Consider the following 13,729-nt stretch of genomic DNA (forward strand, 5'->3'; position numbering starts at 1 on the left):
CTGCCCAAATAATCCTGTATTTTCCATTTTACGTTATTTATTCTTATTAAAAGCAAAATATACCCCTGTCTTTAAATTGGAGTTGCCTAATGGGTTGAGTATTAAGGCTGGAATCCTGCTTTATGAAGTAGCTTGCCTGAATTGCTTAGTTACATGCTGCTTTGAAAGGGGCTTCATTATGATTATTTGATTAGCAAAAGGAACATGGAAGCCGTCCAAGAGGAACATGGAAGCCATCCTCTTGGATGGAGATGTTTCTTCTCACGGAAATGCATGGGGGCTTCAAAAGCAGGGAACTCAAGAGTAAAAATCTTGACCAGTCCTGTTTTAGAAATATACTCAGTCATGTATGCACATAAGTAGCCATATTTCACTATCTCAGAACATAAGACAAAAAAGGCCAACAAACTTTATCAGTGGGGATACAACCCCACACTTGCTAAGGCAATGCTTTGGGAAGGGAGCAAGGGCAGCTGGTCCAGGTCTGCAAACCTTACCCCAAGTAGCCTCATCCAGCTGCATTACTGAAATCCCAATTCTGCCACAACACTTGTTTGCCCTCACATTTGACTATGTGGGGACCAGACGGCCCCTTTCAGTGTGTCGGCTTGAGCTTAGGGCAAGGGAAAACCTTTTCTGTCCAAGGGCCAAATTCTCATCTGGGAAGAGCTCTGGGGCCACATGCCAGTGGTGGGAGGGCCAACATGTGAGGCATGTTTACTCAGAAGTAAGTGGAACTGAATTAGTCTGAAGTAAGCATGTCTCCAACTGATAAGACTCCACACCTGCCACAGTGGAAATGGATCATTTTCCATTTTTTCCCACGTTTCAATCCAGCTCTCTCATCACCACCAGTACCTTCATGCCTTCTGGCCCCTCTTTAAACAAACCGAGCCTCCTTAACCCCTGCCTGAGCTGCTTTACCTTCCATGCCCATTCTCCCTTGTGAGTTGTGGCTGCAGTACCAGGATGGCTGCCTCACCAGCGCCTGCTCTCTAACCAGCCCTTTTGAGTGGCAACCCAACAGCTGATTAAAATCTCCACTCCTGGCCACTCTCAGTGCAGAAAGGGAGGAACAAAATACAGCACTGGCTCAGAGGGACAAGAAAGAACACCAGGCAGGTGTCCAGGAGCATTTTCATACTCAGACAACTCTAGTGCTGGCTGTTTCCATTGGACTGTATTCTCTAGATACCCCTGGCAGCATCAAAGCTTCCCTTGAGTGAATGCCCATGGGAGGAGGAGTGGGAGAGAAGGATGCTGCTTACTTGAGGGGTGGGGGAAAGAGCGTGCGATGGAGTTAGGTGACAGGGCAGTGACAGCGGCACAGGGAGCTTTGTGTCCTCGGTTTCCCCTGGGCCTTGTTTCTCTTTGGGCAGTGCCCCACATTGAATGCTGCCATTTTGCCTCCAGGGGCAGCTCTTCACTGCAAGAATGGCAGATCAAAAAGAAATAAAGAAAAGGCAAGTGGGGTCTCTGTTTGTCAAAGTAAGGCCAGCTCAGACCTTTCCATTGAGCAAATTGGGCATCCTGCTGGGTTGGATTAGGCCTGCAGGCCAGAGATTCACCACAGCTAGCTTAGGGGCTGCCAATTGCTGAGCCCACTACAGGGGTGGGCAGACTTCAGAGTTTCCAGGATGGGTGAGTTTTATTTGCTTATTTTTTAAGTAAATTCCTGAGTTCCATGAACTGGAGTCTGGTGCAGAAGGAATCTACTTAGAAATGAAGAATTTTTCACCCAGGAGTTTGCTCTGAACACCAGCTCTGAGTGGAGCTCACAATCTTTGCTCTCCTCATCCCACTCTTGGTTACCACCATAGGCTTTCTTCATTCATCAGTATAATGGATGGGGGCAGTGTGGGTGGTGGGTGCGTAAAGTGCCCCTTTTTTGCTGCCACTGTTAAACAACTGGGAGTCAGAAGTCCTTGATGATCTACTACAAATTATCCAGCTCTATCTAGATCTGCCTCCTGTCCTGTAGGAACAAATAAATGAATGTCCCGAGATGCACATGCGCTTAGGCCCCCATTAGAAGCTCTTCCATGATATTTTTGTCATGTAGGCTTTTGAAGTCTTATTGATCTGTTGCAAGTTAAATGAATGCTCACAACAGCTACTTGGGACAACTTGTGGTTAACTGCTTTATAATGAATGCTACAAAGTAGTCATTACTTTCTGGGCGTCACACAATTTCTCATACACTGCACAGTAATGCTAAGAAAGCCCTTTATTGATTTTGTCTTGCAGGGGCAACAGATGAGTGTCAAAAGGCATAATGGAATATGAAAAGAACCTCATGCAGCTTTTGCCTATTTACATCCATTATCTGCAAACTAAATATAAATGTAGATAACAGGAACCGAAGCAAAGAATGAGTCAAAATGAAGGGAAATTTAACCCTTCTTTCTTTTGGCAATGGTAACTGCATTTTGGATGAAACAATCACAACATTTTAAAGCAGTGCTTTGAATTTGGAAGGACCATCATTGCATTCAAGCCACCTTCCTTGTCCTGGGTTGTGACCTGGGAGAAAAAAAAATGTTCCAAAAGTATACAACACCTGGCTGATGTACACAGCATCAACAGGGCATTTCATGTTGTGTTATCAAGAAACCTAGTGCCCAAAAAATAAAAAGTGGAAGCTAACTGACTTGATTGCTTACAAAGAAAAATGTCATTTCATTTCTTCTACTTCATTCATTTTGGGGAAAGAAAGCCCACTGGTTCCTCTGGTTCAAGACTATCAGCACAGACTGGCAATGGCTTTCCAGAGTTTCAGGCAGGATTCTTTCACAGCCCTACCTGGAGATGACCCTTAATGGCCCTTCGGCCTTCTGCACGCAGAGCAGGTACTCTGTTGCCGAGCTATGGCCTGCTACATCACATGCTCCTGGTATGTTGCCACATACCTAAAGTAACATCTAGTATATGGGTGCCAAGCAGATGTCCACCCAGGCACCTGATCTGTGATCAGCCTCGGCTGGTGGAACATCTGACCTTGGGGAAATGCCAGTTCTGTGGGGAAGAATCATACCAACACCTCTTACAACACATTCTTCCAGTGATGTGGGCACTGCTCCCAGGTAAGTAGTTCCTACCCATGTCATTGGGTGAGATCAAAAACTACCCCATCACTTCAGTCTCAGGTCCTGTTTCAATGTGCTGGAACAGACTCTCTTGCTTTATTCAGTTTTGACCTACAATAAAAATTACAAGCAGGAATACAAGAAATATAAATCAATAATGAAGAACTGGTCCTTTTGGTCGACTTTGGCTTTGCATTTAGAGGGCCAGATAGTAAAAAGTGTGACTCTGAAGTATATAGACAGCCTGAGGGAGAGACATTTCTGAGAACTGCTTCTCCATAAACCTGAACATGGCACTATAAAACAACTGTATTTCTAACGAATCACTTTCAAACCATCACAACAACCTTTTTTTTTGTTTGTTTCTTATCAAGGCAAATCCAAAGGATGAAAGGAAATGGCGTCTAACCCAGGAAAAGCAGAGAGTTGTTGTCTATCTGGGGCAAAAGGAGGAGAAATCAGCTGAGCAGGAAATTCTGAAGATGGCCATCAATTCAAATTTGTGGGAAGTTCATCAATGCTATAAAGAAAACAACACAAGAGGGACAGATCTTGTTTTGCTTTGCTGCTTTGACAGTCCAGAGCAGTCAGTTGTGGAAAGAGGCCGAGCACTCCCACCACATCACTGGAGTGTGTGCTCATTTAGCCCTTGAACTCCTTCATTGGCAGCAATGCAACTTCCTTCCCTTCTTCTCCCCCATGCAGAAGAATGAATGCGATGCCGTTCCGTAACCCTGCCACCTCCCCCTTTTGAGCGTCTTCCATGATTGCTGTCTGGTGCTTTAATGCACATCTTTCAACTACCCTAGAAGAAAGAAAATAATATTATGAATATGCTTTCAGCATGGCTCCCCATCAGCCACCCCTGTTGGTCCATGATCACTAAGTTCCTTAGCTGAGATGGGAAATGGTTCTATTGGCACTGGCTGGAGCTGTTAAGGATTGTTAAGGATTTAGTGCGCTGGAAAGGCCCTTATAGAGGGCAATGCAAAAAGTGCTGTGTGTATCAGGTATACCAGGAGTACATCATATTCCCAGCCAGAAGGAAGCCCATCTCTGTTTTTCCACATTTGTTCACACTCATCTCATTACCTTTTGTTCTGTCCTAACACCTTTTCTTCTTTTTTCTTTGTCATCTTCCTCCTGTCAAAGTCTGGACTGTAAGTAAGTGGGGACAGGAGAAAACTAAGTTTGCATCTGATTACGGTTTGCCAAAATTCACAAAGATTTTCACATTCAGGAGGGAAAGAACTTGAGATTTTAAAATGCAGGAGAAAGTGAAATTAGTACAATCATTCATTTGGAATTGTAATCTGCTTGGAGCCTGGACAGTTTTCTTTTATGCTTCTTACTTTAAGATGTGTAATGCTATGTACATTGATGATTCCATAATAAGAATAATGAATAAACAACCTGTTTATAGAGAAGCTGTGTGTGTGTCAATGTCCCCATCTATTTGACAGGTTCCACTTCGTGTTAATGAGATCCTGTCATCTGTGATGACAGCATGACTTTATGATCCCTGCGCTTGATTGTCATATGTGTGTGGGGGGGGTCGAGGGGGGGCACAGAATTGAATGCATAAAAGCAGCAGCAGCTGCTGAGCCATGAGAATAAGTCTGTGGGCGAAAGGCTAACACCGTGTTTGCTTAAATGGCAGCATAACAAAAACTGTCGAGAACGCCTGTCAAAAAAACAGCAGCTGTGCAGCAGTAATCACATGTTCCTCTGCCTGCGTGATATGCTCAGTGTGTGAAACTGGCTACATGTTACACTCACCTTTGGAAAAGCAGCCTGGCGCTCACACCTGAGGATTCTGTAGGGTTGCCTTTGCTCCCAGATTCAATCCCTGGCCTCTCCAGGAAGGGCTGGAAACATTGCTGCCCCAAATCTGCTGCCAGTTGATGTTGATCACACAAGGGTAGATGGACCAAGCGGCTGACTCAGGATGAGTGAGTTCTCTTATGTTGCTAAGTAGGGTGGCCAGATGCAAAAGCGGATGGGACCTTACCAGCACCTTTAATAGATACATGACGCAGGGGATTTCAGTGGGTGCGCTGCCGTGGAGTGAGGTATTGGGATCATTGGACATGACCCCCGTCCCAGTAGGATACATACATCTATATAGGCATTGTGAACCTCTGCAACAACCTTACCAGACCTGGTGCTGTTCAGAAGTTTTGGACTCCAGCTTCCTTTGACACTAGCCCACATGGCCAATGGTCAGGAAAGCTGGAAGTAGTCCTACAAAGCATCCACAGAGAATCAAGTTACAGAAAGCTGCATAGAAATATGATTTTTTTAACGGGTCCTAGAATGTTCTGATGCAGTGTTTGCTTCAAGTCAGGATTTAATAATCTGTTTCTTAAAACGGAGCCTGTTTCATTTGGAGTCAACATGATGGAATTTGAAGCTCCATGACACATTTCTTGTTAAGGTGCAGTGAGGGCATCTCTGCTTACTCAGAAAAGGCCATTTCAGTGTCTCCTATTCACTGAGAATATGACTTAAGTACAGCTGAATGTTAATTATAGCACTGACCATTAGGTTGTAAGTACAATGGAATTTATTTCTGCATGGCGTGGGTACGGTTGCCCTGGTGTCCTCCATATGTTTTGAACCAGATTATCTGTGGTCCCAATAACCATAGCCAATGGTTAGGGATTATGGGAATTTTAGTCCAAAATATCTGGAAAGTACCAGGTTTCCTACATCTGGTGGAGACTGTGGGGTAATCCATGAAACATTACAAATATTTTTGGAAGTGAGCAAAACAACTACTTGTATGTACAGCATATATTTTTTTTTAAAAAAAGATCACTATATGCAATCTTTGAACCGAGGAAAGTGCCAGTTTTGTTTTTTAAAATGACATAACCATTTCACAGCTATAGCATACAATGAATATGTCATTTGCCTGTCCTGCTTTGATTCCCCAGCGAGACAAATGTGTAACATTCCAGTGACGTTGAAGCTAGAACACAATAATGCAGACTGGATGTAAATATGCCACAAATTCCATGCTTCCAGAACTTGAGTCATGCCTTCAGCATTGGTCTCAGAAGTGCAGGCCTTTCTGGCCACACCAAATCTCTTCTCACGGTACAACCTGTACTAATTAAGCACTATTTGTGAGAGGGATGGTTTAACTCCATGTCCTACACTGAGCAGGGGGTTGGACCTGGTGGCTTTCATGGCCCCTTCCAACTCTGCTGTTCTATCATTCTATTATTCTCGGAAGATCAAAAGTAGATCTGTGTGAAATTTACATGGCAAATATTAAACTAATGTAGAGCAGGGACTTCATATATTTATGAATATTTATTTATTTATTTATTTTTCGATTTATAGCCCGCCTTTTTCCTACAAAGGGCTCAAGGCAGCTTACATCATTCTCCTCCTCCATCTTATCCCCACAACAACAACCCTGTGAGGTACGTTGGGCTGAGAGTCCGTGACTGGCCCAAAGTCACCCAGTTGGCTCCATGGCTGAGTGGGGACTAGAACCCAGATCGCCTGAGTCCCAGTCCCAGGCTCTTAACCACTACGCCACACTGGATCTCAGTCATATATGTAGATAGAATGTGTATGCCTGGACCTGCATGGATGTGTTTGTTACCAGTTTGGAGCAGTGAACATCCCAAAGATAGGATTACAGAGTTTGACTTTCTTTAGGTGAGGAAGCACCAGTGTGCCTGTGTATTATATATTATAGATATATATTTAAAACTTTTAATAAAAGTAAGTACATACAATCTACCACTTGTTAGACCCTAAGGTCTTTCTTAATATCTCAGGAGCATAAGAGGAGCTTGTCTGGATCAGACCGTGTCTGGTTACCAGTTTCCTCCCACTTTAGTCCACCAGGTGCCTCTGGGAAGCCAGCAAGGAGGACACAAAATCCTGAGCCATCCAGTGGTATCCTGCCTCTGAAGAGGGGGGTTCCGTATAACTCTCACAGCAAGGAGGCAGGGATGGTATAATGACTTTTTACAGTAAACACCCAAACCAAATTGCTCCAACTCCGAATCCTATCCATCATCAATTACCTTTGCAAATTAAAATGGCCCATCCAGCTAGTTGGCTAATCCTTTAGCCAATTAAGCTGCTGACTCAACCAGTCCAGTCTGGCAGCCCCTGAAACCCATTCGGCGGCCTAATATGGTATAATGCTCTTCATTTGATTACATTATGCTCTGCAACAAAGAAGGGAAGTACATCAAGAAAACGCTGCTGCAGATGGAATAAGCATCACCCAGGAGGAGTCACAAGGACACGAGCTCCTGAGCTGAAAGCCGGTTTCAATGCACATTATGTTTCCAGGCCCACTTCCCATGCCCTGCAGATCCGAAAGGGAACATCCCACTTGCGTCTGCTGACACAAAGGAATGCCGCAGCCCACGTGATGCTGTCAGTCCTTCCTGCTGCACGGCCACAGTATCCTGATTGTTTCGTTCAGAGAATTAGTAACTGTTTTCAAGGCAGCAGTGACTCCTTTGGGTGGGATCTCATGGCATCCAATTCAGTAGAAGTGGGCAGTGTTTGGAGGATACACGGGCTCATGACACAGATCTCCGGCTGTAGAGAAACCAAATATAGGAACAGGCAGAGCTATCAAAGCCATTAGTAATCAGATTTTTATGGCTGATTCATAAGATGAAGACTTCTCAGTTTAAAGCAAGAGAGCTCATTATTGCATCATCCAAGGAGCCTGTTCTGAGCCTGACATAACCTTGTTAGACACCGTGTTCTCTTTATTTTCTAAATAAATTTTCTAAATTCTACGAGCAGAATTCTGTCTGCTCGTAGCCACATCCTTGCTCATGTCCTGAAATTCCTCTAGGTTACATGAGTATGATTGATTTAAGGTGGCATCGTTGCACAAATATAGTAATCCATCATGTTCGTGTTGGTTTAGCTTTTGAGCAGTATGAACAAGGCAGATTCACATTTGTTGACCCTCTTGTACAGTTATCAATATTGGAGTAGTGTCAGAGATATCTGAAAAGGCTGTAGAATGGTGCTCCAAGCATTAATTTCTCCAGTTCCAGGTCGATATGCTAAATGGCACATATACTCTCAGGAGTCCACATGACATGTTCCTGGGAACATAGGATTATACTCAGGTGGGGTGTTGAATTTGAACCCGGAGGTATAATGGAATAACTACACTGAGGCTGGTTCAGCAAGAACTATGGCTCAGCACAGGTCGCAGCATCAAAGAAACAGGGAGACGGGGCTGAAAAAGACCTCAGCCTGAGATTCAACTTCCTTGTATGGTAAGAACTGGAGGGTTTGAGAATGTTGAGATGTGTTTCCTTCAAGCATCCAGGAAACATGTCACCAAAACTGAGAAGGTGGCCCTAAACTGCTGCCAAGATGATACAGATTAGGGTTGTCGAAGCTGTTTCAAGTGAAGGACCCACTTTCAACTCAGAAAAGCCTCACTTCCCAGAAGGGTGAGATGAAAGGTTGAGGGTGGATGGGCCAAAGGTAAAAGTGGCAGGACCAAAAAATACCAGAATCATGTTGATGAAATCTTTAACCATCTGCAACTAAGCTTTAGGTGAGGGATGCCAACCTTTTAGAATTCTGAAAAAGTGAAGAAAAGCTAGGAAATGGCCCAAGGGTCAGTGGCCGGGGAAAGAGGTCTCAGCTCTCCCAGAGGGCTTGATTCGACCCCTGGAGCTGAGGTTTGCCCCTTGAGTTTATGGACCTGAATCAATAAAAGGCAGCCCCCTACAACCGGGAATAAAGGCCGATGTGACCAAGGGATGCCAAGTGATTCAGATTAATTGTTCTTGGTTTATTAAGGCTTCAGTCCTTGGCCCACATAGCTATGAGGAATTCTTAATAAAGAGTGACAGTTAGAAGTGTACATACATAGGAATGAGCTGAAAAAGTATAAACATAACAGCAAAAATGTGTTTATTCTAAATTAGTATTCCAATCCTTTCTAATACACAGTCACTAGAATGTGTGATTTAAAAGAAATATGAGCTCTGTCAAGTAAGAAATGCCTTTTAAACCCCGTGAAACTCAGAGGCATTAACAAGGAACATTCAGTTTATAGGAAAACACATGGGTTTTGTGGGGTGGGGGTACAAGAGTTATCGATATTTGATTTATTTTCTAGGCAACTAAAGTTGCAGAAATATACATTATGCTCCAAGCTTAAATAAAGCAAGGTGTCTTTTAAAGTAAATCTCCTAGATGGGTTGTTGGATTTGAATCTATAACTAAACATTAAAACAGGTTTAACCATCATTTCTTCTTCTCTTACTTCCCCTGTGACTATTAAAGCAGCATGGAACCAGTGCAAATTGCACTCATAGATTTCAATTCCCAGTTCAGCCACAAAATGTTGAGTGGTCTAAATCAAAGTCATCTGCTTCCCTTCTACAAATCGGAGGCTGTGAAGAACAGGTCTGATGTCAAGGGTAGGCATGGCTAGGAACTGGTCAAGCAGCCACGCCTGCCTCTGGCATGAGCCTCCTGTCTTGCCCCTCTTTCCCATAATTTGTTCCCTGCTTGTTCACCTGCCTCTCACTTTTGCCCAGTGGTGGTGAGAGGGAGGGGCAGGGGCTGCCACTGCCTGCTTCTCATTGGCTCCCTGCCTGTCAAGCAAGCCAAGGTTGTCAGTGATGAGAAAGAGGAGGACGAGCAATAACAGCTGATGATGCTGGTGGTGAGCAGGTAGACTCACCTGTGGGAGGAGGCTTTGTGGGCTCCTCAAAATTGTGAAGCTCCCACTCTTAGTGGAACTTCTTATAGGCTATTCTAAAACTAGAGGAATGGAAATAATGCAACCACAGAGCTTATGGGAAAGGCAGTGCTATAAATAGAGCCCCCACCCCGTCCCCATGGCACCAGTCAAATGTCCTGTAGTCCAGCCTATAACCTGTTCTTTGCATTCCCTAAGAAGATATGATACATTCTGTATTTTTGATGAGCTACGTAAGTGTTGGGTTAGTGTCAGTATCGAGCATTAGCTGTCGTGACACAAATGCACATTACTTCATTCAGCAGCTGATGAGCTTGGATGCTTCCCATCAATGGGAATATTTTAAACTCATTTACCACCCTGCCCACCACAGAGAATGCTGGTGACCCAGGCTATGCAATATGTGTACCAGTGACAGGAATGATTTGCATAGCTATCCAACAACGACCTGTTATTTTGTTAGGACTGTGTAATAATGCCATGGCAACCTTGCTGAAAATGGTCGTGACTAAACTGTGATTACACGGTTGTGCTATCTTCTGATAACGCTTCTGGAAGCATGGCCAAACGACTTGGGCTACCCACTACATTCAGCTCAGTGAGTCAAAGGTGTACCACCCATTTTGAAGTAGGATGTTTTCACAATGATGTTATTAATGAATTTATTTAACACATGTATAGTCTACCTTTCCTCCAGTGTGAAGTTCATAAATGGTTCTCCCCTCTACCATGATGTCATCATCATCATGCTGTGAAGTAGGTTAAGCTGAAGGGCAGTGACTGGTCGAAGGTCATCCAGGGTCTTTTTCTGTCTGAACGGGAAATTTGAACCTGGCTCTCTTCAATCATATTTTGATGCTCAAACCTCAGGGTGTTGTGCCTTGTTCAGCCTGAGGGTTGAATTCTATTTCAGAGAAACTCTCAGTGGGTCTATTCTCAAAGTAGATGGGACCAATGACAGAGGAAGTAAGTCCAAAATTACCAAATATACCAGTCTAAAGATTTTTACAACAGCAGCATTTCAACTTTTCAGAATGGAGAGAAAGCTGGGTAACCACCAAATGGCCAACACTTGAGGAAAGTGGATAGATCCATCATGGTACTCCAGGAGAACCAAATAATTTGGCCCAGGGACCTGAGGTTCTCCATTTCTGCTCTAACCACTGTACCACGTTGGCTCTCAGTTCCATACCACACACATTGGCCATGTGCCAGTGACTTGGAATATATATTGATTCAGTGATTTAAAAAGAAGAAGAACTAGTGAATTGAGACCCAAGTTAAGGCTGTTTATTCCATAAACCCAACAAACTGGAAAGTGAGGCTAGTACCTTAACAGGCACTCCTCATGGACTGTAATGATTCTGTGGAAGGTCAAGATTGTGCTTACTTACAACTTACCCTACAAGCACTGAATGTTTCCAGGCCCCAGTCTGGTGCAGAATGGACTGCTTGAGACCAGCCATGATGTCACCCATTACCCTTGTCCTGCATTGCCTTCAGAAGCATATGAATCTTACCCTGTTACTAGAGGAATCCTCCTGCAAGTTGACCTAGGCCTGCCTGTTGCTTGTAAGCAAGCACAGTTTGTTCCATTGCACAACATCAGTTCTGACTGGGGCACATCTCTTAAGACACCCACCTAAGCTTCCCATTTCCTGGCTTGGGTCAACAAGAGGCAGCCTTAACTTTGGTCTTAAACTGGCAGAGGAGTTTTTTTTTTTTAATTGTTGTATGCCCCTGTTGTTGTTGTTGTTGTTTAAAGAGGAAATGTATGGTTACAGTGCTCTGAAAACAACACCACAAACTCAACAACAAACACAAACAAGTCGTTCACTATGGAGATTTGTAAAAATCAATGCAGGTGTACCTAGATGTTCAAAATAGCTTATTTTTGCGTGAGTCTGCAAAGGACGCCAGCCTAGTATTTTCCTTCTTCTCCTTTAGTGACAGATCAGTGATGTGTAATTTGATAAGAATCATTCCCTCTGCCTTTCAAATTATATCTGTCTTTTTCTCAGTTAACAATTTCCTACTGTTACAGAATGCAGGCAGGAATGGTGGGATTCAAAGGACTGGCATACTGGCAGCGTTCTGGCTTCCAAGGGAAACTGAGCATGCCTGGCAGAACTTTGCCAGCAGTTCCTGCCATAGGATTTTATGGGGCAGATAAGCCTTGATACTTTTAAAACAGCTTTTCTGAATATTAACAAACTAGTGGAAGGTGCTCTTCCTTGATAAGCCTGAATAAAGTACAATGGTGGTTTTCCTCAGAATTTGAAAGAAATACCTGCATCCTGAGTAAAAAGTATAAATGTCTCAATTTTCTTCCTCTATCTGTGGCAATTTGTATCAGACCAGTGTGTTGCTTTGCATGGTGATCGACTTCTTCAGGTAGATTATGGATGCAAAGTTACAGGTAATTAACTTTACAGATGTAATTGTTATAAGCTGCATAATTATGAGACTTATAACAGTGGAAGTTTTTTGTTTTTTCAGCTGACCTTAATTGAAAAGCACACCTGAATTCCTAACATTGCTCAATTGTTTTAAAAAAACCTGCTGTGAGATCCACTGAACCCAGAAAAAGATGGTCTACTGCAGAAGTCATAGATCAGATTCATAATAATCCAAATTTATTTGGATCAGAATTCCCCCAGCATCCCTACAACACACGGTCTGCAAAACACACAGAGAACCACACAGCAGGGGCACATCTTCAGTTCCAAACTGTACATTGGATTTCTGATCTGGTTAGAGAGTAGAAAGCTGATCCCTTTGCGTGGACTAGACTCCCTAAACATATCTTCCATATAGGCACCAGAAGTTACCCATGTCTGTAATTTGTTTGGATTTTGGAAGGCAAAACAAGCTCTCTGCAGCTCCTCCTCCTCTTGGCCAGGGTGATTTCTTCCTTGTGTTATGTTCTTTCTGGGAGGCAGTAGTTGCAGCCTCTCTTTGAAATTGGGTCCCTGGTTCAGCTCTTCAGTCCCAGAGTATCCAGAGCTCTGGATTTCCATTGTGTTCAACTGGTTATCTATCTATTGAGAATCCAACTTGATAGCCTGAGAAACTGTCACCTACATTACTTTGGGCAAAGAACTGGAAACGTGACAGGCAGCAGGATTTTCAAAACTTTTGTTTAGGCATATAATTTGCTTTGTTTCCTGCCACCCTGATGTGCCCAACCTTTTTAGTTACGTGTTGTAAGTCAAACAGGGAGGACATGGATATACAACTGTATACAAGTGCTTAGATGAGACAAAAGCATGGTATTTGCTTCAATGTTGCTTCCTTTTGCTTGTGCAAGTGAAAAGAGACAGACAATAGGTCTCCAGTAGTAGAAATGACAGGCCCATGATGTGTTGGCAGAGTGCCGAAAAGATAGGGTGCCCTGTCATGCTTCACGTGAACTTCCAGCTTGCTGGCTTGTACTTGACCTTTTGTATTGTATTAATCCATTGTGCACAACTGGAAATTTTACTACTGCAAATGGCAAAAGAAGACACCATGTTAGTGCTGTTTTGCATTCAGCCTTAAGGACCAAGATAAGGCACAAAGGTCTGGATCTCTGAGCTGTGTGTGAAGAGGTCATGTAAATGCAGGTTCCTTAAATAGCCATTAATGGTTAGGGCATAACTGTTAGTTGCACTGGCATAGAATTTACTAGGCTGGCCCAAAGCTTCCCCAGGTAGTACTAACTCTGCATAGTCCTTCAGAGCTGTTCATTAGGACAGGCTACCTCAGCCCAGTGCCATCCACGAGTGTGGGATTGCAATCAGTGGGTTACTAGTAGATTTTGAAGTGCAGTTGTTCATTCACACATATCTGCTTCCCCAAGGTGAGCCCAAGAAATGTTATTCCATATCAAGAACCAGTTCTAGCCATGTTCACCTTCACCAGAAGTAAGTCTCTTCTC

At 43.6% G+C, this 13,729-nt stretch overlaps 1 long non-coding RNA gene across 1 annotated transcript; it reads left to right on the top strand.

Annotated features, from left to right (window-relative positions):
* The first annotated feature begins 2,503 nt into the window (after nt 1-2,503).
* On the top strand, nt 2,504-4,511 carry LOC123032817. Its single transcript, XR_006416545.1, has 2 exons — nt 2,504-3,083; nt 3,461-4,511. It is a non-coding gene; the product is annotated as an uncharacterized LOC123032817 (long non-coding RNA).
* The last annotated feature ends 9,218 nt before the right edge of the window (nt 4,512-13,729 follow it).

The sequence above is a fragment of the Varanus komodoensis genome, unplaced genomic scaffold (genome assembly GCF_004798865.1).
Source record: "Varanus komodoensis strain SLA01 unplaced genomic scaffold, ASM479886v1 scaffold1, whole genome shotgun sequence".
NCBI lineage: Eukaryota > Metazoa > Chordata > Lepidosauria > Squamata > Varanidae > Varanus > Varanus komodoensis.